Source organism: Salvelinus fontinalis, chromosome 12, assembly GCF_029448725.1.
Source record: "Salvelinus fontinalis isolate EN_2023a chromosome 12, ASM2944872v1, whole genome shotgun sequence".
Lineage (NCBI taxonomy): Eukaryota > Metazoa > Chordata > Actinopteri > Salmoniformes > Salmonidae > Salvelinus > Salvelinus fontinalis.
Window position 1 is genome coordinate 5,148,664 of NC_074676.1, and position 23,025 is coordinate 5,171,688.

A 23,025-nucleotide genomic window follows, 5' to 3' on the forward strand; every position below is an offset into this window, starting at 1 on the left:
GGTCTCTGTATTTTGGTGGGTGATTCTGTCAATAGCTGTCGCTTTCCTCATCCTCGGATGAGGTGAGGAGAGAAGGATCTTCGGACCAAAATGCGGAGTCAGGGAAATAAGCCATTTTTATTACAAATACGACGTAGACTAAACAAAACAAAACACTTTCAAAACTTACAAAATAACAAAACGATGTTGACGCAACCTGAAACATAAACTTACATAGACAAACGTAAACTCACGAACAGGAACGGACATCGAAACATAACGAACAGCCAAACAGCTCCGAAAGTGAATAACATCGATAACGACACGAAGACATCACAGGAGACAATCACCCACAAACAAACAGTGAGAATGCCCTACCTAAATATGACTCTTGATTAGAGGAAAATGCAAACCACCTGCCTCTAATCAAGAGCCATACCAGGCAAACCGAAACCAACATAGAAACAGATAACATAGACTGCCCACCCAAAACACATGCCCTGACCATAAACACATAAAAACTAACATAAATAGGTCAGGACTGTTACATACAGTCTCTCTTTCTCTCTTTGTTTTTCTATTTCTCTCTCTCTCTCTGTTTTTCTATTTCTCTCCCTCTCTCTCTCTCTCTGTTTTTCTATTTCTCTCTCTCTCCGTTTTTCTATTTCTCTCCCTCTCTCTCTCTGTTTTTCTATTTCTCTCTCTCTCCGTTTATCTATTTCTCTCCCTCTCTCTCTCTCTGTTTTTCTATTTCTCTCCCTCTCTCTCTCTCTCCGTTTCTCTATTTCTCTCCCTCTCTCTCTCTCTGTTTTTCTTTCTCTCTCTCTCTCTCTCCGTTTTTCTATTTCTCTCCCTCTCTCCGTTTCTCTATTTCTCTCCCTCTCTCCGTTTCTCTATTTCTCTCCCTCTCTCCATTTTTCTATTTCTCTCCCTCTCTCCGTTTTTCTAGTTCTCTCTCTCTCTCTCAGAATGGCATATATGCATGGATGCCTGAGTGTGGTTCTCAAACACAGACGCACACAAAGACAGATATGCAAGCAGGCAGGCAAGCGGTCACACACACCCCTCCACTGACAAGAGGCCAAACTGTTTAAGTGTCAGCTGTATGCCCTGCGTCCTGTTTCTCGTTTAGTTACGACTCTCTGTGAGATAGCAGAACACACACACATACACACACACAAAGCAGCACAGTCCGCATGCCTAGTGCCTGGACCTCCTGAGGAATGAGTGATTAACTGCCCAGCACAGGGCAGGCAGACAGCCAGACAGGCAGCTACCAAACAGCTATTCATACCCACAGAACAGCACTCCACTTAAGGACAGCCTGCCTGCCTGAGCACCCTTCTTCCCAATAACCCATATCTCACTCATGCCAACACCTGGCATACCTGCCCTCCACAAGGCTGCTCACACACACAACAAGACACACAGTGCATCCACTCAGACACGCGCATGATGGATGACGCCTGTAGAAGTGGATGCGTCAGCGTTGTACCCTGATGCATGGTTTGCATCGTGCCAGGAGGTGTCAAGTCAGGCAGATGGGGTTGGTACGATAGACACCTCCCACTTAAAACACCTTGCAAAGCAGCTTCAGGCTTCAACAATAGAGCCTTTCATAGTGAATCAACTGTGGAAGGCATGTTCCATCGAGAGCCTGGTTATCTCTACTGTCTCTCTTTCTGTCTCTCTCTCTCTCTGCCCCCCCCCCCCCCCCCTTCTCTCCTGAAGATGATCTCTGTTATCTCTGCTGCATTCACGGTGGTCGGCGTCTTTCAAACCAAGATAACTTGTCTTCAGTCAGAGGTGCGGAATAAGACACGTCTTGTTCTATACACATCTATTGACTTGCAAATGAGACTGAAATAACTTTAAAGCGTGTGGCCTTGTTTGAGGACCGAGAGTGTAGTGGGTTGGGGAGATAGAGGCTAACTATAGAGAAAGGTCAGCCAGAGCGTAGAGCAGAGAGAGAACATGACTGTAGCAGCATGGGCTTTGCGTTACGAAGGGGGGGTACATGTGACTTTCATTAGAGAGAAAGAGAGAGATGTTTGCTTTCACATGTTAGAGACGAAGCCTCTCTTCACTGGTCTCTCGGAGCAGGGCCTCGCTCAGAAGAATGTCAAATCGGAGATATAGCCAGATGCAGATAGGTGAAACATGAATACAGGATACTGAGGCAACGCCTCGTGTGTTTAGCAATGCCATTCCTTGAACCACATCGGCAAGTATGCTAATTCTCACCTCAAATGTCAGCCAACTTTGTTTCAACCTACTGACTGACTGTACAAGCCATCGTACACACACTGAATTCTGACAAACTCGCAAACCTTTACGGGCTGAGTTGAAAAGACTTGTGGTTAGTTCCTGTGCCCCTCTCTCGCCCACCCCCCACCCAGTCCCTCCCGGCTGGGGGCTACAAGGTCTCTGTTTTGGCAAATCAGACATGCATCCGAGGCTCCCTAAGTAAAGCCACGTTAACAAGCATCTTTACAAAGGCTGTTAAACATTCAAGACTGCAGGGGTCTGGGTAGCATGGGAGGAGGGGGGATTGGCAGGTTAGAGGTAGACCATGCTGGGGTAACCAGTGACTATTGACTCCTATGGAAATGCTAAATTACAATGAAGAGTTAACTTCAGTCATGGTATGAGGAAAATGACAGGGGCTGTGCTACTGCCATACAGCCAGCATAGAGAGGCGATACCACACGTGTCCTGACATATGCTTCATGCTCACTGCAGATTTAATGACAGTGACAGTGACAGTCCCGCAAGATCATTTAAACCACGAGCCATGATTGGCAGCCACTCAGTTCAAAGGCATCCCCTGTCTAAACTCATCGATTGAAAAGGTGTCCTCCAAATATAGACACCATTGTGTGAACATACACACGAAAATAATCTACTACATTAGACAAACAACCCTTTGTGAGAGGAAGAGGGGAGATAACCAGCTGCTGGTCTGAATTACTGTCATAATTCCTCAAAGAGACGTGTGACGGACAAGCCCACAACCCAACAAGCACACGGATCACATGCGACTCTGTCAGCGGGTCTGGACTGTACATGTCTGATTCGGCGCAGACTCACCCGCAGACTCACCCACAGACTCATTCTGGATAGGGTCTACATGTGCGTGCCAAATGACACTCTATTTCCTATTTAGTGCACTACTTTTGACCGGGGCCCATAAAAGTAGTGCACTATATAGGGATTATGGTGTCATTAAGGATGGACCCTAGGTCTACTTGCAGAGAAAACAATATATTCAGTTCAAAAGTCTCAGGTTCTCCATATTCAGACAAGTCTTTTTTCTCTCCGTCTGTCGAACAAGATAATTCTCTAGTCACAATGTGCAGAACAGAGGATCTCAAATCAAATGAACACGTGTACTCAGATTACGACTTGTCACCTGTTGGCACTTGATAAAACCAGCCCCTTGTACGATACCTGGCACTTAAATAAAGAAACACTAGCCTACATATAAACCATCTTGGAAAAGGTAGAAGTATTTCAGATTGGAAATAATTGGGTCTTTGTGAATCAACGGCGCAATTTTTTCACATGAATTAAATAAAAACGTGTCATCCAATACATATATTATCCAACTACCCAATGTACGGAAAACATGAGCAGAAAGAACTGTCCAAATTATTTTACAAAAAGTCATCTGGAAAATACCACGAGAATACGATTGACATCCTCTTTAAAATAGGAGTTTCTCACAACCCTGTCTGTCCCATATCAAAGAGTTGCTGGCAGGCTACAGTTTGGCTGACCTCTGCCTCCCGCCATCGCAGTTGGGGTGTTATTCCAAGATCAAATGGGTGTGAGAGGGGGAACTCCTATCCCTCAGAACTTCTAACCCTGCCTGCCATGGACTGAGAGAAGGACCACCTGCACGCGACAGCCTGCCTGGCCTGCACCCGGTTCTCAACACACATGCAGCTGTCACACTGCTAGCTCAACATCAACCACACTGCTGATCAAATTCATATAGCATTACAGGACCCAAAATCTCAGACTCAGTCAGTAAGCCTAAATTCTGATTACCAATGTCCATACTAGCACACCACTTAGAATGCATGCATATTAAATCATTTTTCTTCCCTAAAAAGAAGGGACAGAGTACAAAAAAAGAAATGCGACCATTTTACCAATAAAACAGTTAAAATCACTACTTAAATCCAGTTTAAATTGGGTTTATCCAGTTTAAAAGTCACTGCTAAGTGTGAGACATTTAAAAATGACAAAATATCCCATTTTAAATGTCAAATGTATTTTTTCTGCCATACCGGTACAACTAGGATACATGCAATTGAAAACCTGCTTTTTTTTAATCCACTACTGTAAAGTTCCTTTGGCAGAGGTCTTACCTCTGTGCAGAAAGCTCTCCTGAGCAGGCTCTTATCACTTCTAAATCCTGTCCGTTATTCTCCACTGGCTCTGGGCTACATGGCTCTCGGCTCAGCCTCTCCTCTTTCAATCTCCCTTTATTGTAGCTCAAAGATCCAGGACAGCAACCTCTCCTCTTTCAGCTTCTGCTGGCTCAGCCTCCTCTCCAGTCTCCCTCTACTGTAGCTCTACTAAATCCAGGACAGTAACAGGCTCACAGCAGCCTAGCCCCCCCTCCTCTGCCTTCTCTCCCTCTTCCAGAGCTGTCAGCACAGCCACATTCCATATCAAAGTAGGGAAAGACTGTAAAACCAGAGAGGTGTGTGTTCTGTGTGTGTAAACTGACTGTTTGAGGGTGTGTATGGAGGGCTGTTCAACCAGATGACCATCCTACTACTCCCACACTCTCCCACCTCCGTAAATCCCCGTATCCCACCGCCCACCCCCTAACCCCTAACCCAGCCACTCAGAGGCAGGGCCAGGCTCAGGGTGTCTCCGCCCTTTGGTGACCCTCCTCTCACACTTCAAACACACATCAAATGAGAACCACCAGTGAGCCTTCCCCACAGGAACTCTTTCCCTGACGAGTGCATCACATCAGCGACAAATGCCACAGCTCGGGTTACCACCAGACTGATGGTGGTCAACCCCACAGCGACAATGGCTCTCACATGACATTCCTATCTCTCCTTCCCCTATTAAAACTGTTGCAGGAACTGTGGGAAGTGTTCAGTGTTGTTTCCAGGTTTTGTTTATCTTCTTTTATTAGAACCTCACGTCTTGTATTTTCTGATGTGATACAATGTGACCTTAGCCTCTTTAAAGAGGGTAGTCTTGTAAGATGCAGTCTCAGTTTGAGTGTGCTAAGAAAACATTTCCCATCACATGACCATTGACCACTTCTCCCTGTCCCCTACGATACTGAACTGCTGAACTGCCTGCTGAAAGTCCTCCCTCACTTTCCCAGTCAACAATGACGTCCGCAGGACCCCATCACAGAGAAAGAATAATGCAACTCTGGATTCAATCCACAGGGGTGCTTTACATAAGAATAGCAGAAGTAATCTCTATAGTCTCACTACAAATGAACCACTTCCACAAGGAAGCTCTATTATCAGCTAGTCTCAGGGGGGAAGGAGGTCAGACGTTTTAGACAGAGAGAGGATAATAAACTTTTCAAAGTATCATTAGCTTACAATTTCAGCTCTGAAATCTGTGTAGGGTTGAAAGGTCACATTGGCACCAGTTCACTGGCCAATGTGCTGGAACCATTGAACCGCATTTATGATGTGTTGAGCATTGTGTATTGCCCCTGTTTGGTGGCCTTTGACTAAAGAACTACTGACAGAAACTCCCCCCGATATGAGCAAGCAGGACAGCAGGTCTGGAGTCAATTCCATTTTAATTCAGTCAATTCAGGAAGTAAAATGAAATTCCAAACTCCCTGACTTGGCTGAATTGAAATGAAATTGAACCCAACTCCACAGGACAGTTGACCTCTCCCTCTCTGTCTCCTTCCTGTCCTGAGGAAAGGAATGTGTAAAAGGTGTAGAAGTTCTTCCTGTTGTCTATTGCCTCAGGCTGAGGCCGAGGTTGTGGAGACTGTCACCCTGGGCTTCCTCTGTGGTGGCTGGAGGTCTGTCCATGTCTAAACAAAGTTCCTAGCTACTCTGGGGACATCATTATGGGGGACACCACATGCCCTAGCCACCTCAGAGTTAGGGAAATATCAGGCTTTATCCTAATATGGATGTTTGTTGATTTCACTGAAAATAATATTGTGTGTATGCTTTTGTTTGAGTGTGAGTGTGAGTGTGAGTGTGAGTGTGAGTGTGTGTGTGTGTGTGTGTGTGTGTGTGTGTGTGTGTGTGTGTGTGTGTGTGTGTGTGTGTGTGTGTGAGTGTGAGTGTGAGTGTGTGAGTGTGTGTGTGTGTGTGTGTGTGTGTCTCTGTGTCTGTGGACAAAGCCATTGTTGCAGCCAAGGCCGGGGAGCCCCACTGACACACCACACAGCAGGTCCCAGTGCAGGCCACAGGCCTTTGTACCGACCCAATTGACCTTCTGCCCCTTCCTCATTAGCAAGTCATAGAGGGAGGGACAACTCTGCATCCTGCCTGCAGGCTATTCAGGCCAAGACAAGGTTGAGTTGGAAAAACATCAGGTACAGAAATTCTATAGAATAGCAATAAGAAACAGATGCACATTTTGAAGTGGTTTTAACAGAAAGTCACTAAACGGGATGTACTATCTACAAACTATGGAAATCTGACTGTAGATTTCTACGTTGGCTCTGTGGCGATATTGAAATTGTCAGACTTTGTTCCCATCTTGATTGGAAGAAAGTTGACTAACTGGTTCAAAGTCACTTCAATGTGGCTCTGAAATTTGCCTGAATCCATATACATTCAATTGAATCTTATCCCACACATTGTTTATTTCACCTTTATTTAACTAGGAAAGTCAGTTAAGAACAAATTCTTATTTACAGTGACGGCCAAACCCGGACGACGCTGGGAAAATTGTGCGACGCCCTATGGGAATTCCAATCACGGCCAGTTGTGAAACAGCCTGGAATCAAACCAGGGTCTGTAGTGACGCCTCTAGCAATGAGATGCAGTGCCTTAGACCGCTGTGCCACTCGCGAGCCCAATCTTTCATCAATTATACAACTCTTTTAATTAAGTTTTATGACTGAATCGATCAATACATCATTTCAAGTCAATGTCAAAAGACGTAAACCATTTCGGCCATGTGTTCATCATGTGTTTCATGTAAATGTTTCTTATTCCACTCTACCAGACACAGTACATAAAAAAGTAAAACATTGTCTTACATTCTGAAGCTGGCTGCGGTACAACTCTATTGTTAGAAAGGGGTCTCTGACAATTTCACAGTTCAAGGTTTGACCACAAGACAAGCCCAGCATCCCTTACTCGTGTATGTGTTCCACACACCCCTGACCTGTGACCCTTAGGGGTCATCCATAAATGTCTACCACCAGGGGCTTTACAGCCCCAGACACACGCACACACACACACACACACACCTGACCAAGCTGCACCTCACACCTGGTCTCTGGTCCGTATCACCTTGTAATGCAGTTAAACGACACCCCACAAGCTCACCTCGCTGTCGTTGCCCTCCAGTTAGAGTCTAGCTATAGCATGCCTCGACAATGACAGGACAGAACTAACGTCAGGAGGCAGGACCAACACCAAACAATAATAAAACAACACACAACATTCTTCAGCGGTCAAACTGGCCTCGCCCTTGAACACGGACTCGTAAAACCAAAAAGTCTGGGGTAGCAAGCACGATCCCACGGGGTTGTAAGATGCCCAGTAAAATGTTTCACGACTGTGCAGCCGTATGAGTTCATGACCTACGTATATCGCAATGCACGCCTTCACACTAGTGGTCATGTGCGGCTCAGTTGGTAAAGTCGCGGGTTCAATCCCCGCAGGGATCACGTGCTAACAAACGTGCACGGCTTCTCTCGCAGGCTTCTTTCGTCAGGAACGTCTGCTAAGTGGCCTATAGCCTATCGTATATCCTCAACTCCACCCCATCACAGAGGCTATAAAGCGGAAACAGTGTAGGGGCAACGAAAAGGTCATGACAATCTCGGCTATGGGACTCCTCTCCCCCGCAGTGCACAGCACAGTGTGGTGTACCCTGGCAGTTTAGGGTTCGTTTACAGTTTACTGTCGTCGTTCAGTGCCCATTGCTGAGAATAGCACCCAGTGATGTGCGAGTTACCTTATCATAAAAGCTAGAAGCCTGACTGTCTCATTCTCCGGGCTTTTAATGACCTGCCAATACACCTAGGGTATCACCAGGAGAAGAGCCCGACACAAAAGCACCAGAGTCATAAAGATAAATAAACCCCATAAACCCCTATCACTCTACTGTAATAACAATCCATTTTACGCACTGAAAGAGGGGGAGAAAAAGGTCAACTGGTAGTGGTGGTGGAGCTACAGTAGCAGAACAGTCATTGGTGGAACAGGCAGCGCTGATATTGACTTAGCTAGATTGGTGCTGACAAACCCAAAGTCAGATAGACCATGGTGGGATGGGGCTTAGAGGCTTGTTAGCCTTATAACCCTCCGATAACCCGTTTGAACAGTTCTCACACAGCTGGGCAGGCACGTCGCCGGTGCTTTTGAATACAGAGCATTGAGAACAGGGAGAACACATCGCTGCCTGGCTATTTGAAATGTCAAAATGCATTGGTATTAATGTCATGTTGGGATTGGGCATTTGGTTAAGTAATCGTTAATAAATGTGTTATGCACTTAACCTTTCTGAAAGGGATTATTGTGCGATTCGTCGCGCCAGCAAGCGTCATTAATCATAATGAAAAATATCAGAAAATCATTTTTTTTACGTCTATTTTGCAATAGCTGCATCTGAACTTTTAAACCTTGACTGCAAATGGATTACGGTTCACAATGGTATTAAGTTATACAAGCAAAATAAGGTTTCTAGTATATGATGTCAGTGTAAATGTAATATGTAACAAATGTAAATGTAATATGTAACAAATGTAATATGTACCAAATGCAAATATGTAAAGAAATGGAATGTACAGCGATATTCTATTCCATTATATTTAGATGTAACTGGAGTACCAGGATATTGTTCCAATCATGGAACTCCTCCATGCATTGCATTGAATGGCATCGAATTGCATTGCAAAAGCAATGCCTACATAACACATCTGTGAGTGGCCTGTCAAAACATCTCGGGGCAATATACATAGTCTAGATGTCCCGCCGCTTTATAACGGCAACACTCCTGTCTAACTGCATCACCAACACTGTTACAGTACAATCTAGGTCTGCATTCCAAATGGCACACTATTCCCTATATAGTGCACACATTTTGGGTCCCTGGTCAAAAGTAGTGCACTAAATAGGAAATAGGGTGCCATTTGGGATGTATCCTAGGATAGTCAGGGATAGGTTGGCCATCTATTTCACCCTCAATTTGACACCCTCTCACCCAGTTGTAAAGTGGGGAGCTCATTGGATACAATGGGAAGTATAGAGCGACAGAGCTCCTCAGGGCTGTTAAAAGGGAGGAATAACCTTTATTTGAGGACACTATCACTGAACAAAGGACCATGGCAGTCTACACACAGCAGAGACTAGGGCTGAAAGAGAATGTCTTATACTACACACAGCAGAGACAAAAGCTAAATGGGAAGTAAACTACACACTTACTAGCGTAAAAGCTGCTGCCATAGCAACAGAGCAAAGGACGAGGCCTGTCATGTGTGGTCCTGCTCTTGTTGACTTTAAAATGACAGTTCAACAGTTCGGTTAAGGTTGAGCTGAGATCTCTGGTGAGTTTGTGAGAACTCTGGCGAGTAAACATGTATACAGTATTACATATAGCAAGTGAACATGAAACTCGAATGTCTTTCTTTTGAAAAAGGCTATTTCTTTCCTTCTCTGAGAGACAACTTTTAGTTTGCATGCTTCTGTTCCTGTTGGAACAGCACTCAGTGGGTCAACATCCAGGTTCAGGATGTGACTCCTGCTCTCTGAGAATGACCTCTAACCTCTGACCAGACTTCTAGCTGACCTCAGCGTCAGAAGGACACACAACCCACAACATGTGACACACAAAAAGACAAACAACTGCAACTAAACATATCACACATCTGGGACTTACTTTTCTTCCAGCTCTCCTCAGAGTTAAACACGTTATCCACTTGCATGGTGAGGGACACACACACACCACACACCAAGGAGGAGGGAAACCATTTCCTGTTCGTTTCTAGCCCAAAGCTAAACTGGCACATTTTCTGGACCGCCTAGTTGAACCCGCCAGGGTGTGAGCGCTCCGAGGCTAGTCGTTGTAACGGAGGAGGCCATAAAATAAAAAAATGATCCATTCCCTTCCTTCCCACACATGGAAGCGTTTTCCCGACGACCCACAAGGCCTTCAAAAGGCAAACTATGGCATTCAACAATACTCTGAGTCAAACAGTTAAACACTTCTTCTCTCAGCACAGTCAGGGATCCCATCAAACTCACAAATAAAATTGCATTTGTCACATGCCGAATATAACAGGTGTAGTAGACCTTACAGTGAAATGTATTAAAATCTATTTTAAAAAAGTAAGAAAAATTTGCTAAATAAACTCAAAGAAAAATAGTAACACAATAAAATAACAATAACGAGGCTATATACAAGTACCGGTACCGAGTCAATGGGAAGTGGTACGGGTTAGTCGAGTGAATTGAGGGAACATCTACAGTACCAGTCAAAAGTTTGGACACACCTACTCATTCCAGGGTTTTTCTTTATTTTTTTACTATTTTCTACATTGTAGAATAATAGTGAAGACATCAAAACTATGAAATAACACATATGGAACATGTAGTAAACAAAAAAGTGTTAAACAAATCCAAATATATTTTATATTTGAGATTCTTCAAAGTAGCCACCCTTTGCCTTGATGACAGCTTTGCACACTCTTGGCATTATCTCGGCAGCTCTAGTCTTTAGCTCAGTGTGGATGTTTCCCGAAATCTATGGCTTCTGGTTGGGATATGTACGTACGGTGGGTACGATGTCGTCGATGAACTTATTAATGAAACCGGTGACTGATGTGGTATTACTCCTCAATGCCATGGAATGAATCCCGGAACATATTCCATTCTGTGCTAGCGAAACAGTCCTGTAGCTTAGCATCCACTTCATCTGACCACTTCCGTATAGAGCGCATCACTGGTACTTCCCGTTTAAGTTTTGCTTGAAAGTAGTAATCAGGAGGATAGTTATGGTCAGATTTGCCAAATGGAGGGCGAGGTAGAGCTTTGTACATGTCTCTGTGTGTGGAGTAAAGGTGATCTAGAATTTTTTTTCTCTCTAGTTGCACATGTAACATGCTTGTAGAAGTGACGTAAAATTGATTTCAGTTTTCCTGCATTAAAGTCCCTGTCCACTAGGAGCGCCGCCTATGGTTGAGCATTTTCTTGTTTTCTTATGGCCTTATACAGCTCATTGAGTGTGGTCAGCATCGATTTGTGGTGGTAAATAGACAGCCTTTGAAGAATATAGATAAACTGTCTTGGTAAATAGTGTGGTCTACAGCTTATCATGAGGTACTCTACCTCAGGCGAGCAAAACCTTGAGGTTTCCTTAATATTAGAGATTGCGCACCAGCTGTTCTTGACAATGACACACGCACCACCCCCGGAGGCTGCTGTACTGTCTTGCTGATGCACAGAAAACCCCGCTAACTGTATATTATCCATGTCCTTGTTCAGCCACGACTCTGTGAAACATAGGATATGACTGTTTTTTTATGTCCCATTGATTGGATAGTCTCGAACAGAGCTCATCCAGTTTATTTTCCAGTTATTACACGTTCGCCAGTAGATTGGAGGGTAAAAGTGGATTATCCACTCGTCAATGCAGTCTCACCAGGCATCCGGCTCTTCGACCTCTAACAGCGTCTCCTCTTCATACGAATGTCAGGGATATGGGCCTGGTTTGGGAAGAGCAGTATGGCCTTCGCACCCAACTCATGAAAGAAAAATCATTGTCCAGTTCGAGGTGAGTAATCGCTGTTCTGATGTCCAGAAGCTCCTTTCGGTTATATGAAACGATGGCGGACAAATTATGTAAAAAAAAACAGCAAAAAACTAAAATGGCAGCCATCCACTCCGGTGCTATTCTGTTTTTTTTAACAATATATTTATTGTCATTTTTTACAATTTAACAATCGTCAGCAAAATATGACACAGATAATGCCCCGTTATTCCTTCCACCTACACAGCATGCTACATGGGAGCACATTGTGCAAAACCCTTCCCTCTCCAACACATGCATACCCCCCTCCCTCCCCTCTACCAGTATTAACTTCAATGATTAACAAGAAAAAAACGAGACAGAATGACTTTCACATCCAATGCTAGAAAATAAATCATTCAACTCAAAAACAAATAATAATAATAATAATACATTAATGAAGAAAATAATGAGGCAGGTAAGGTGACAACTGCTGAAAGTCCTCCCCAGACATCAGTAAATTCAAAGGGTTTATTACGTAAATTGTATGTTCTTTTTTCAGATGGAATTGAGTTATTTTAGCCACATCTGCTTGCTTGGCGGAGTGTCACTCTTCCATATAGTAGCTCCGGGCGCCATTCTTAACACAATCATTAACATTCCTGGAGGAACACTGGCTCTGTTAGCTACAGTATTTTATAACAGGCTAATTTAACATGCTCCAGTACCACTGCACAGAGGGACCTCTGACACAGTCAGTAGGGATGCTTCATTCTCATTAAGGTGGTAGTAAAAAAACTGAACAGAAAGAAGAAGAGAAAGGAAACGAGGCTGAATTATACCCCTCCTTCCATAGCCCCCATGGCCTTCCTCCCCTGGCTCTGACGTTGACCTCTTCACCTCTAAATGTGGATGGCTAGCTAGCGGTCACAGGTAGCCTAGAGAGGGGGCTAGCGTTAAGCTTCAGGGGACATAGAAGTCCCAGACTCCATTATTAGACTTCTGTCCAGGGGCCAGGGGTGAAGTATGAGACGTCCATCGTCACCAGACAGTTTGCGCCGGTTGAGTAGACAGCTATGTTTGACCATGGCCCTGGGCTGGGCTCTGGGGACCAGTGTCCAGGCCTGTCTATAGCTGGGGGTTGCATTGTGGACAACAGAAGAGGTCAGAGGCCGCCACAAAGGGGTAATTCATGAAACACACCAAGAATCTCACTGCCGATAGACTGCTGATGGGTACTTATCACAGGGGGAGGCCGTTCCTTCTCTCACTATAACAAAAGCGGTACCTGCTGTGTACCGACCCGGTAGCGATGAATCTACCGATTCTACTTGTAGAATCGCAATGCTCATCAGTGGCCAACAACTTGACTTTGAGCCAATCAGAGAGCACGAACCCTCACATGGGGGAGGAATTACGTACACGTTCTACGTATACATCCACCAGTGTAAGCACCTCCTCAGAGGAAGGGGAAGACCATCCTCAGTGAATTTCATCAAAATGAAATAGTATTTTTTTTATACTACTATACTACAGTCGTGGCCAAAGGTTTTGAGAATGACAAATATTAATTTCCACAAAGTTTGCTGCTTAAGTGTCTTTAGATATTTTTTGTCAGATGTTACTATGGAATACTGAAGTATAATTACAAGCATTTCATAAGTGTCAAAGGCTTTTATTGACAATTACATGAAGTTGATGCAGAGTCAATATTTGCAGTGTTGACCCTTCTTTTTCAAGACCTCTGCAATCCGCCCTGGCATGCTGTCAATTAACTTCTGGGCCACATCCTGACTGATGGCAGCCCATTCTTGCATAATCAATGCTTGGAGTTTGTCAGAATTTGTGGGGTTTTGTTTTTCCACCCGCCTCTTCAGGATTGACCACAAGTTCTCAATGGGATTAAGGTCTAGAGAGTTTCCTGGCCATGGACCCAAAATATCAATGTTTTGTTCCCCGAGCCACTTAGTTATCACTTTTGCCTTATGGCAAGGTGCTCCATCATGCTGGAAAAGGCATTGTTCGTCACCAAACTGTTCCTGGATGGTTGGGAGAAGTTGCTCTCGGAGGATGTGTTGGTACCATTCTTTATTCATGGCTGTGTTCTTAGGCAAAATTGTGAGTGAGCCCACTCCCCTGGCTGAGAAGCAACACCACACATGAATGGTCTCAGGATGCTTTACTGTTGGCATGACACAGGACTGATGGTAGCGCTCACCTTGTCTTCTCTGGACAAGCTTTTTTCCAGGTGCCCAAAACAATCGGAAAGGGGATTCATCAGAGAAAATGACTTTACCCCAGTCCTCAGCAGTCCAATCCCTTTACCTTTTGCAGAATATGTAGAATATCAGTCTGTCCCTAAAGTTTTTCCTGGAGAGAAGTGGTTTCTTTGCTGCCCTTTTTGACACCAGGCCATCCTCCAAAAGTCTTCGCCTCACTGTGCGTGCAGATGCACTCACACCTGCCTGCTGCCATTCCTGAGCAAGCTTTGTACTGGTGGTGCCCCGATCCCGCAGTTGAATCAACTTTAGGACACGGTCCTGGCGCTTGCTGGACTTTCTTGAGCGCCCTGAAGCCTTCTTCACAACAATTGAACCGCTCTCCTTGAAGTTCTTGATGATCCGATAAATGGTTGATTTAGCTGCAATCTTATTGGCAGCAATATCCTTGCCTGTGAAGCCCTTTTTGTGCAAAGCAACGATGACGGCACGTGTTTCCTTGCAGGTAACCATGATTGACAGAAGAAGAACAATGATTCCAACCTCCTTTTGAAGCTTCCAGTTTGATATTCAAACTCAATCAGCATGACAGAGTGATCTCCAGCCTTGTCCTCGTCAACACTCACACCTGTGTTAACGAGAGAATCACTGACATGATGTCAGCTGGTCCTTTTGTGGCAGGGCTGAAAGGCAGTGGAAATGTTTTTGGGGGATTCAGTTCATTTGCATGGCAAAGAGAGACTTTGCAATTAATTGCAATTCATCTGATCACTCGATGTCAGCTGGTCCTTTTGTGGCAGGGCTGAAAGGCAGTGGAAATGTTTTGGGGGGATTCAGTTCATTTGCATGGCAAAGAGAGACTTTGCAATTAATTGCAATTCATCTGATCACTCTTCATAACATTGTGGAGTATATGCAAATTACCATCATACAAACTGAGGCAGCAGACGTTGCGAAAATTCATATTTCTGTCATTCTCAAAACTTTTGGCCACGACGATAAATATATTCACATAACCAAATAATAGGTCTACCATAGCCTCAGCAGCACTCTGTAGGGTAGCACCATGGTGTAGCCGGAGGACAGCTAGATTCTGTCCTCCTCTGGGTACATTGACTTTGGAGGCTCATGGTTCTCACCTCTTCCATAGACACAGTAATTATGACAACTTCCGGAGGACGTACTCCAACCTATCAGAGATTGCAGCATGAACTGAAATGGTGTCCTCCCAATCAAAGGATCAGACATTGAATCTAGTATTGAAAGCATAAGCTACAGCTAGCTAGCACTGCAGTGCATAAAATGTGGTGAGTAGTTGCCTCAAAGAGAGAGAAAGACAATAGTTGAACAGTTTTGAACAAATACATTTCTTCCAAAATTAAGGAGAAGCAAGAGATAGAGCTATATTTCATAGTATAAGTATTTTTTAAACGTTTACTTTCACTTACTTAGCTAGAGAATGCAGCTAGCTAGTTTAGTCTACTCAAACACCTGGTTCAAAGAGAGAGGGATGCTAGGTTAGCTAGCTGGCAACGGCTATCCAACACTGGAACTCTTCCAAGTAAGGTAAGCCTTTGGTTTTATTAATTTATTGCCACCGGGGCCCGCGTAACTGCTAAACTGCTTGCTGTACACTGTACTGCATGATTGTAGTTGGTTTAGAGCTGTCCACAACTAAAAAAAAATTGGTTGACCGAAAGTTGTCTATTCTTTCGACCAATTTCCATATATAGACACATCCTACGTGTTTTAATTAAATCAATGATATGTATTGAGCTTGTCTGATGCTACAAGCTTACGGTTTGATGAAATAACACACAAATGACTCAAGAGGGAGCCAGAGATCTATAGCCTGAAGAAAAAAAAACTTAGCCTGACCCATTCTCCTCCTGCTCCTGCTGGCTTTTGCAGATTCTGCAATTACTCTCCAGAATTTGCCGGTAATAGACTACAGTAGTCTGCAACCTTTCTCATGTGGAATGCCAATTTATCTTGCCAGTTCTACCGATCTGCGTGCCAGTTATGATTTTCATATGCACATTTTCGTGGAACAGTTTTATTTAATTTATAATAATGTCTTCACATCTCAAAATCATTGTCATGTAGATAATCAAAATTCTATCCAAATCTCAATGAAAATGATTAAAATCTTAAAAGTTACTTCTATTGCCAACTATGTAAAAATAGCCCACATAAAGTCAACAAATAAAAACATTGCAGCCTGCAGGTCGAAAATATCCTGATAAAAAAAGAATCCTATAAATCACATTGGCTAACCATGGCCTGTCTGCAACGAACTTCAAACATTGTATCAACTATTAACTTGAGTCCAGCCTGAAGTGAAGTTTGCGCTAGCGAACTTGCAACATTGTATTAAATATTCTAGGCCCTCGGAGTTTCCTGTGCCAGTGAGCTTGGGACAGACACAGCTGTAGGCTATTTGCGCAAGGGATAAGAAGAAGCGCTTGACTTGGGCAGGAGCTCATCGGAGCTGAGTACCAGCACCTAAAATGTTCTACAGGTTAAGCTCCTGTTCCTCTTATAGAACATTAGCTCAAAAGTATTGTGGAGCTCCTGCACCTAAATATAAACAGTAGCAGCACCCAAAATGAGTACTGGAACCTATTTCAGTCCAAGTCAAGGACTGATAAGAAGTAAATCAGGTTGGCCTATTTTATGTCGTTTCCACTGGATCTAAGCATGACATTTTTCACTTTCACACGGAATTGTTATGGAAAGGAAGAGAGCTGGAAAGATTTTTCAAATACATTGAGGAACTATTGTCATTCTCGACGGATGTAAAAACAGACTTTATTGCTTGCTGTTTGAGGTGAAGAAAACATAACTTTGAGAATCTCCACAGCTCATTAGTGGCGGTGCATTAAACCAATCAGAAATACTAATCAGATCCACAAATGGGCACATTTATATGCCTGTATTTGCACGCTGGCCAGGTAGCCTATAGACCTATATACTTCTATACGTTATCAGGTGTGAGTCCTTACTCAACATTGCAAACAATGTGTCCACTCTGACAATAAGAACGGTAAGACTGGAATAATAATATATTGAATGCATTAACAGAAATTACCATAACCAAACAAACATTGTAGATTAGAAATGACAGGAATTAACGGTAAATGCACTACTGGCGATATATTTAATAGGGAAGTGATATTGACCAGTCGACTAAATTGGGGTCAGCCCTAAACAGGTTTTTATAAAGCTATAGTAATAATATGGTGAAAACGATGTAGGCTGTGTGTAGCAGTTAGCGGTCATGGTATGAAAGGTTGGCTTCATAAGGTTTTTTCGCCCGGTCACAGACACTGAAGTCCACAAGTGAAGGGAAAAGGTGAGAGGAGGAGAGAGCGTAGATGCGAGAAGGAATTATATATACAACGAGCAAAGTTATCATGCGGTTTATATGTGGCTGCTAGTTCTGTGTTTGCTTGTGATTAGGGGTCTATTCATTCTGCCGATTCTGTTGAAAAACGTTTCTTAAACTGAAGCAAATGGCACGAAACGGGGATAAACATACCTGAATTCATCCAATAGAAACTCTTGTTTGCAACTGTTGGACTAATGATTAGGTAGCAATTCGCCTGGCATCCACCAAACCCAGATTACTCCGTCAGACTGCCAGATGATGAAGCGTGATGCGTCACTCCAGAGAACGCGTTTCCTCTGCTCCAGAGTCCAATGGCGGCAACCTTTACACCACTCCAGCTGACGCTTGGCATTGTGAATGGTGATCTTAGGCTTGTATGCGGCTGATCAGCCATGTAAACCCATTTCTTGAAGCTCCCGACGAAACAGTTATTGTGCCGACGTTGCTTCTAGAGGCAGTTTGGAACTCAGTAGTGAGTGTTGCAACCAAGTACAGACAATACGAGCTACACGCTTCAGCACTCGGCGATCCAGTTCTGTGAGCTTGTGTGGCCTACCACTTTGCAGCTGAGCCATTGCGGCTTCCATTTCACAATAACAACACTTACAGTTGACCAGGGCAGCTCTAGCAGGGCAGAAATTTGACGAACTGACTTATTGGAAAGGTCACCGAGCTCTTCAGTAAGACCGTTGTACTGTCAATGTTTGTCTATGGAGATTGCTGACAGGAGACCTGTCAGCAACCGGTGTGGCTGAAATAGCCGAATCCGTTCATTTGAAGGGCCGTCCACATACTTGTGTACTGTCGGCAGGCAAACGTTGGACAATCCTACCGGTGTGTCTGAGCGTTAAGAGAGATCCATTCAGAGATCCATTCAGAGAGCCATTCTGCCGAGAGACCACAGAACCCTGAATCAGAAGAACATTACGGACTGTTCAAATAAATATCATGCTGACTCAAAGTGTGTAGCTAGCTAGTTAGTGCACACAACGTTTTGGTTCTGGGAGATTACAGAGGAACAGACATAGCCGACGGAGGCCAAGCTATAGCCATTATAGTGCCCTGGGCACCGGGAGGTTAAGCTGAACACACAGCTTCAACAGTGTGCAGGCTAGGCTATGTGAGGAATGGAAAACAGGACACCAGCCCCTGTCTTATCACCTCACAGATTACACATGTCATCCCCATGGCACAGGGCTTATTCTTAGAACCCAGGCCACTATGGTCCGCATCCCAAATGGCACCCTATTCCCCTTTTAGAGTGAACTACGTAGGGAATAGGTTGCCATTTGGGACACCGGCTATGTTTGGTTTTCTTCTGTCCTTCTTCTCTGTGTTACTGTTGGAGCTGTGACTTCTAAGGTCACTAACGACATCTAAACGTTTCAAGCGACTTTAAGGAGTGACATGGTCTACCATGTGGGAATGTGCTTTGTGGACACATGCTGAAGAATTTCGCAACATTTTAATGGCAATTCGATTAAAAACAAATTGTTATTCATTTGCCTTCAAGAGATGTTATTATGTTGTTTGCTTTGTTGAGTCATCTTTTGAGCTGAACGTACTGTGGTTGGGCTAGTGTGGTTGTGCATACGCACGCGTGTGCATACACACACACACACACACACACACACACACACACACACACACACACACACACACACACACATTACATCTACATCTGGAGCTAGTGCTGCTGCCACCACCCTAACAGTCAGAACAGGAAGACAGTGTGAGCACACCAAACAAAGCCTCAGCTCTTTGAACTCCTCTCTCTCTCTCTCTTCGACACTCTAGGAGCTGCCATGGAGGTCGTAGCAGGGCAAACAAACCTCTCTTTGTCATCTGGCTGGGGCTATTGTGGCCCTGGGGTTTACTCTGCTAGGTATGTCATCCTCAGTTCGTCTAGCGTCAATATTGACCCACCTCTAGGTTAGCTTCCAGCCCACCTTCAACTGTGGCTTATAGTCACTTCCACCAGATGACAAAAGATAAGTCTATTCACAACATGGGGGTAAACACTAGCTAGCACACAAAGGAAGATACACGTGGAGCACGAAGCCTACTGCAATGAGGTGATTCATGTCCTGCATAAAGGATCAACTGGAAGGCAAGATGTTTGCTCCACAACAAGTGTTAGGGAGCCCTGAATGGGCTCCTATTGATAATTCACAGAGAGAGAGAGAGAGAGAGAGAGAGAGAGAGAGAGAGAGAACACACACGCCTTCCGTTGTTCTATCTCACTGTCTGTCAACTAATTTTGAAGGGGAAGGCAGGGAGGGGATGGACTATACCATCGCTCTCTCCTGGATCAGCTGACACATAATCTTTGATTCAGGAGGAAATGACCCGTAACAGAAAGAAAGTGAGAGAGCAAACTACTTCATCTATGTGCAGTGAGAGAGACAACTCACTTGCTTATGTCAGGAGGTGGATATGGGACCATGCAAGACATTGAGGAAGGAAGTAAGGGACAGTTTGCTGTCTTTGTATCATTCATCTTCTCCTCCCGTGCAGGGCCTGTGAGAACCTCTCCTCAGTCACTACTGTTCTGTGTTTGTTTATCCAACGCAACACGAATCACTGAACCACACTTCTGGACTGTAATCTAATTCAGAGGTTCACATGGAGAATGGTGAATGAGGTCAAGTGGCTATATAAGCATGCGATGGCCTTCTGGCACTGGAGGCTAGACACACGCACACACACACTGGAGGCTATAGGCAGGCGTGTGCTTGAAGATCACACTAGAGAATTATCTCTGGACCAGGAGATAGAGATGATGTCACATGAGTGGCAGTATAAGGCATTGGAGGAATGCACGAGAAGTGGCCGCTTTACATCTTGAAGAAGAAATCTGCTAATTTTAGGGCTTTAATCTAATGATTCTTTTTCAGAACCATTTAGAATGACTGAATATCATTCCATTCTATGCCTTATCATTTTTGGCATCATCATTATGCATTTTGGCTAAATAATGACAATGTGACCCAGACCACTATGTATGTTTACCAGCGACCGAAGACACCTCATCAACACTTACCTTAGGCCTATAGGCAAAATGAACGTCTCACATAAGTTCGAATAACACCCAAATTCTAGATAAAAGTCTTGCATTGTCTACTAGAGCTCGCAACCTGGTAAATCCCAGAAAATACCTTCACTGCAGCATGTATAAACCCCCTCACCCAGTCGAATCCATTAAATACCTGACCTTTTCCATATCATCAATTCTCCCTGACATGACCTCTCCTGACAATGACAACAGACCGGGGGCTGGACTACAGAACGGCGGGTCTGGAATGAGAAACACAGGAAGGACCGGGGAGGGGAAGAGTGTTTTGCATACTTCCAGCCAGGGGTCCGGCAGGGACAGAAGGCTCTAGATTACTTTCCTGTTGGGGTTCAGGTAAATAAGCTGTGTTTTTGTCTCAGGGTGATGTTGTTTTCTTTTCTCCTCTCCTATCCTTGTGAGGCTACGGTGATTACTAGTATGAACCCCATAACCTCGGAAGCCCAGGCTTCTCACGTACCGAGACAAGATTTGGAAGGATGGCCACGTAAGACTCGGAACCCCATAGATGAGGAGAAGGGAAAAACAGGCCCTCCTATGGGGCTAGTACACTCTTAGAAAAAAGGGTTCCAAAAAGGCTCTTCGGCTGTCCCCATAGGAGAACCCTTTTGGGTTCCATGTAGAACCCTGTGTAGAAAAAGCTCTACATTGAACCAAAAAAGGGTTCCACCTAGAACCAAAAGAGTTCTTCTACCTGCTACCAAAAAGTGTTATTCGTAGTGTTCCCCTATGGGGAGAGCCAAAGGACCATTTAATGTTCTAGATAGCACCGTTTGTAGTCCGTGTCTGTGTGTAGTCCGTGTTTGGATCAGGTTGGACAGGACCAACTCTCCATCTAAGTTTATGCGCAAATGCTCCATTGCAATCAACACATGATTTATGCTATCATCAACTCAAGTGTGCGCATATCAGGTTAACCTTTTCACATGTGAGTTCCAAATATCTCATACCGTTGCCCCAACGTTAGTTTTTTCATGCGCTTGATGGCAGAATGCGCTCACTGTTCCAAAATGTGATTGTTACGCAACAGGACAGTTACCAGCCCTGCCCTTAAACCAAGGCAAGCTGCCTGCTAATTATCTATAGGCTATGTTTTAACTTGTCAATTTCAAATGATTTTCGAACAAGTTTTATTTTCTAACAACAGTTTGAATTGAGGTGTGTTCTGCCTCCTCGTTAATCCACATAAGCCCATTTCACTGTTGCGTACAATTTATGTTTTTTGCTTTACTGAGCCGGACAAACTTCTCTCTTCAACGAGAGCCCAAGCACTTCCCTAGTGTTTCCCCAGATCAAGTATGAAGACATTGACTCTAGTCAGAACAGAACAAAGTTTTCCTCCAGCACATTTTCTGTCTGGCGCCCGCATTGCCTTCGTGGTTGTTTTTCTTACAAACTGTGTGCGTTCCTATCAAAGTAAGTGCCTTATTTTCTGTATATCGTGTTGTCGTTCCTGCTGTAGCACACCATATGTATGTATGGATCATAATGTATTTACTGTTTTATTTACATGTTTTCAAGTACTGGTGACAAATCATGCATTCCGATTCTTGAATAGATTTTAATGGACACATATGTAATGTGTGTAAATACTTTTTTGAAGGGCCTCCCGACTAGCGCAGTGGTCTAAGGCACTGCATCACAGTGCTAGCTGTGCCACTAGAGATCCTGGTTTGAGTCCAGGCTCTGTCGCAGCTGGCCGCGACCCGGGAGACCCATGGGGCGGTGCACAATTGGCCCAGTTGCGTCCGGGTTAGGGGAGGGTTTGGCCGGCAGGGATGTTCTTGTCCCATCTCGCACTAGCGACTCTTGTGGCGGGCCTGGTTGTCACGTAAGCTTCTGTCAGACCAAAGATGTTATAACAAGGAATAGTTCACTCTAATGATTTATGGCGCTTTCAATACAACTGTGAACTCTGAAAAAAACTTGGTAAAATCATGACGTTAATGATCTTCAGGTCGGAAAGTCAGAGCTCTAGAAAGAGGCCAGAGTTCCCAAGTTGGAATCCGAGTTGGATGACCGTTTTTTTCCCCGAGTTGGCAGTTGTCTTGAATTCACTGAAGTCGGAAGTCTGAGAATTCCCAGTTCCCAGTTGTTTTGAACGCAACATCAGATTGTAACTTTGGTACCTCAAGGTTGCCAGCTCAGACCCCCCTCCTTTCCAGGGGTTTTATTTTTATTTCGCATATAAACTTCTCTTGCGTTTGCCCTCCATTTATTGATAAATCCCCCATCATAGTAATATTTCCTGCATCATATCCCCCTACGATACCTTCCCCCATCTCTACCCCCTATGGACTTGAAAACCCCCCACAAATGAAATGACCCCCCCCCCCCCACAAACCCCCTAAAATGTTTTCATCCCTGTTTAGCTTTCGCACTACGGTTAGGCTAGGCAGTAGGCTTGTATTTGGTGTGATGATCTGTGAGGTGAAAAA

At 44.3% G+C, this 23,025-nt stretch overlaps 1 protein-coding gene across 2 annotated transcripts in view; it reads right to left on the minus strand.

Moving 5' to 3' along the window:
* The window catches only part of LOC129866682 (prickle-like protein 1), a 51,652-nt gene that overhangs the window by 21,409 nt on the left and 7,218 nt on the right, over positions 1-23,025 (minus strand). Inside the window, exon 1 of one of the 2 annotated variants that reach the window (XM_055939488.1) lies at positions 4,356-4,779. The exons of the other annotated variant lie outside the window; for it this stretch is intronic. The gene's annotated coding sequence lies outside the window, so the exon portion shown is untranslated. Of the gene's footprint in view, positions 1-4,355; positions 4,780-23,025 lie in introns of those variants that run through there. 2 annotated transcript variants of the gene reach the window in all.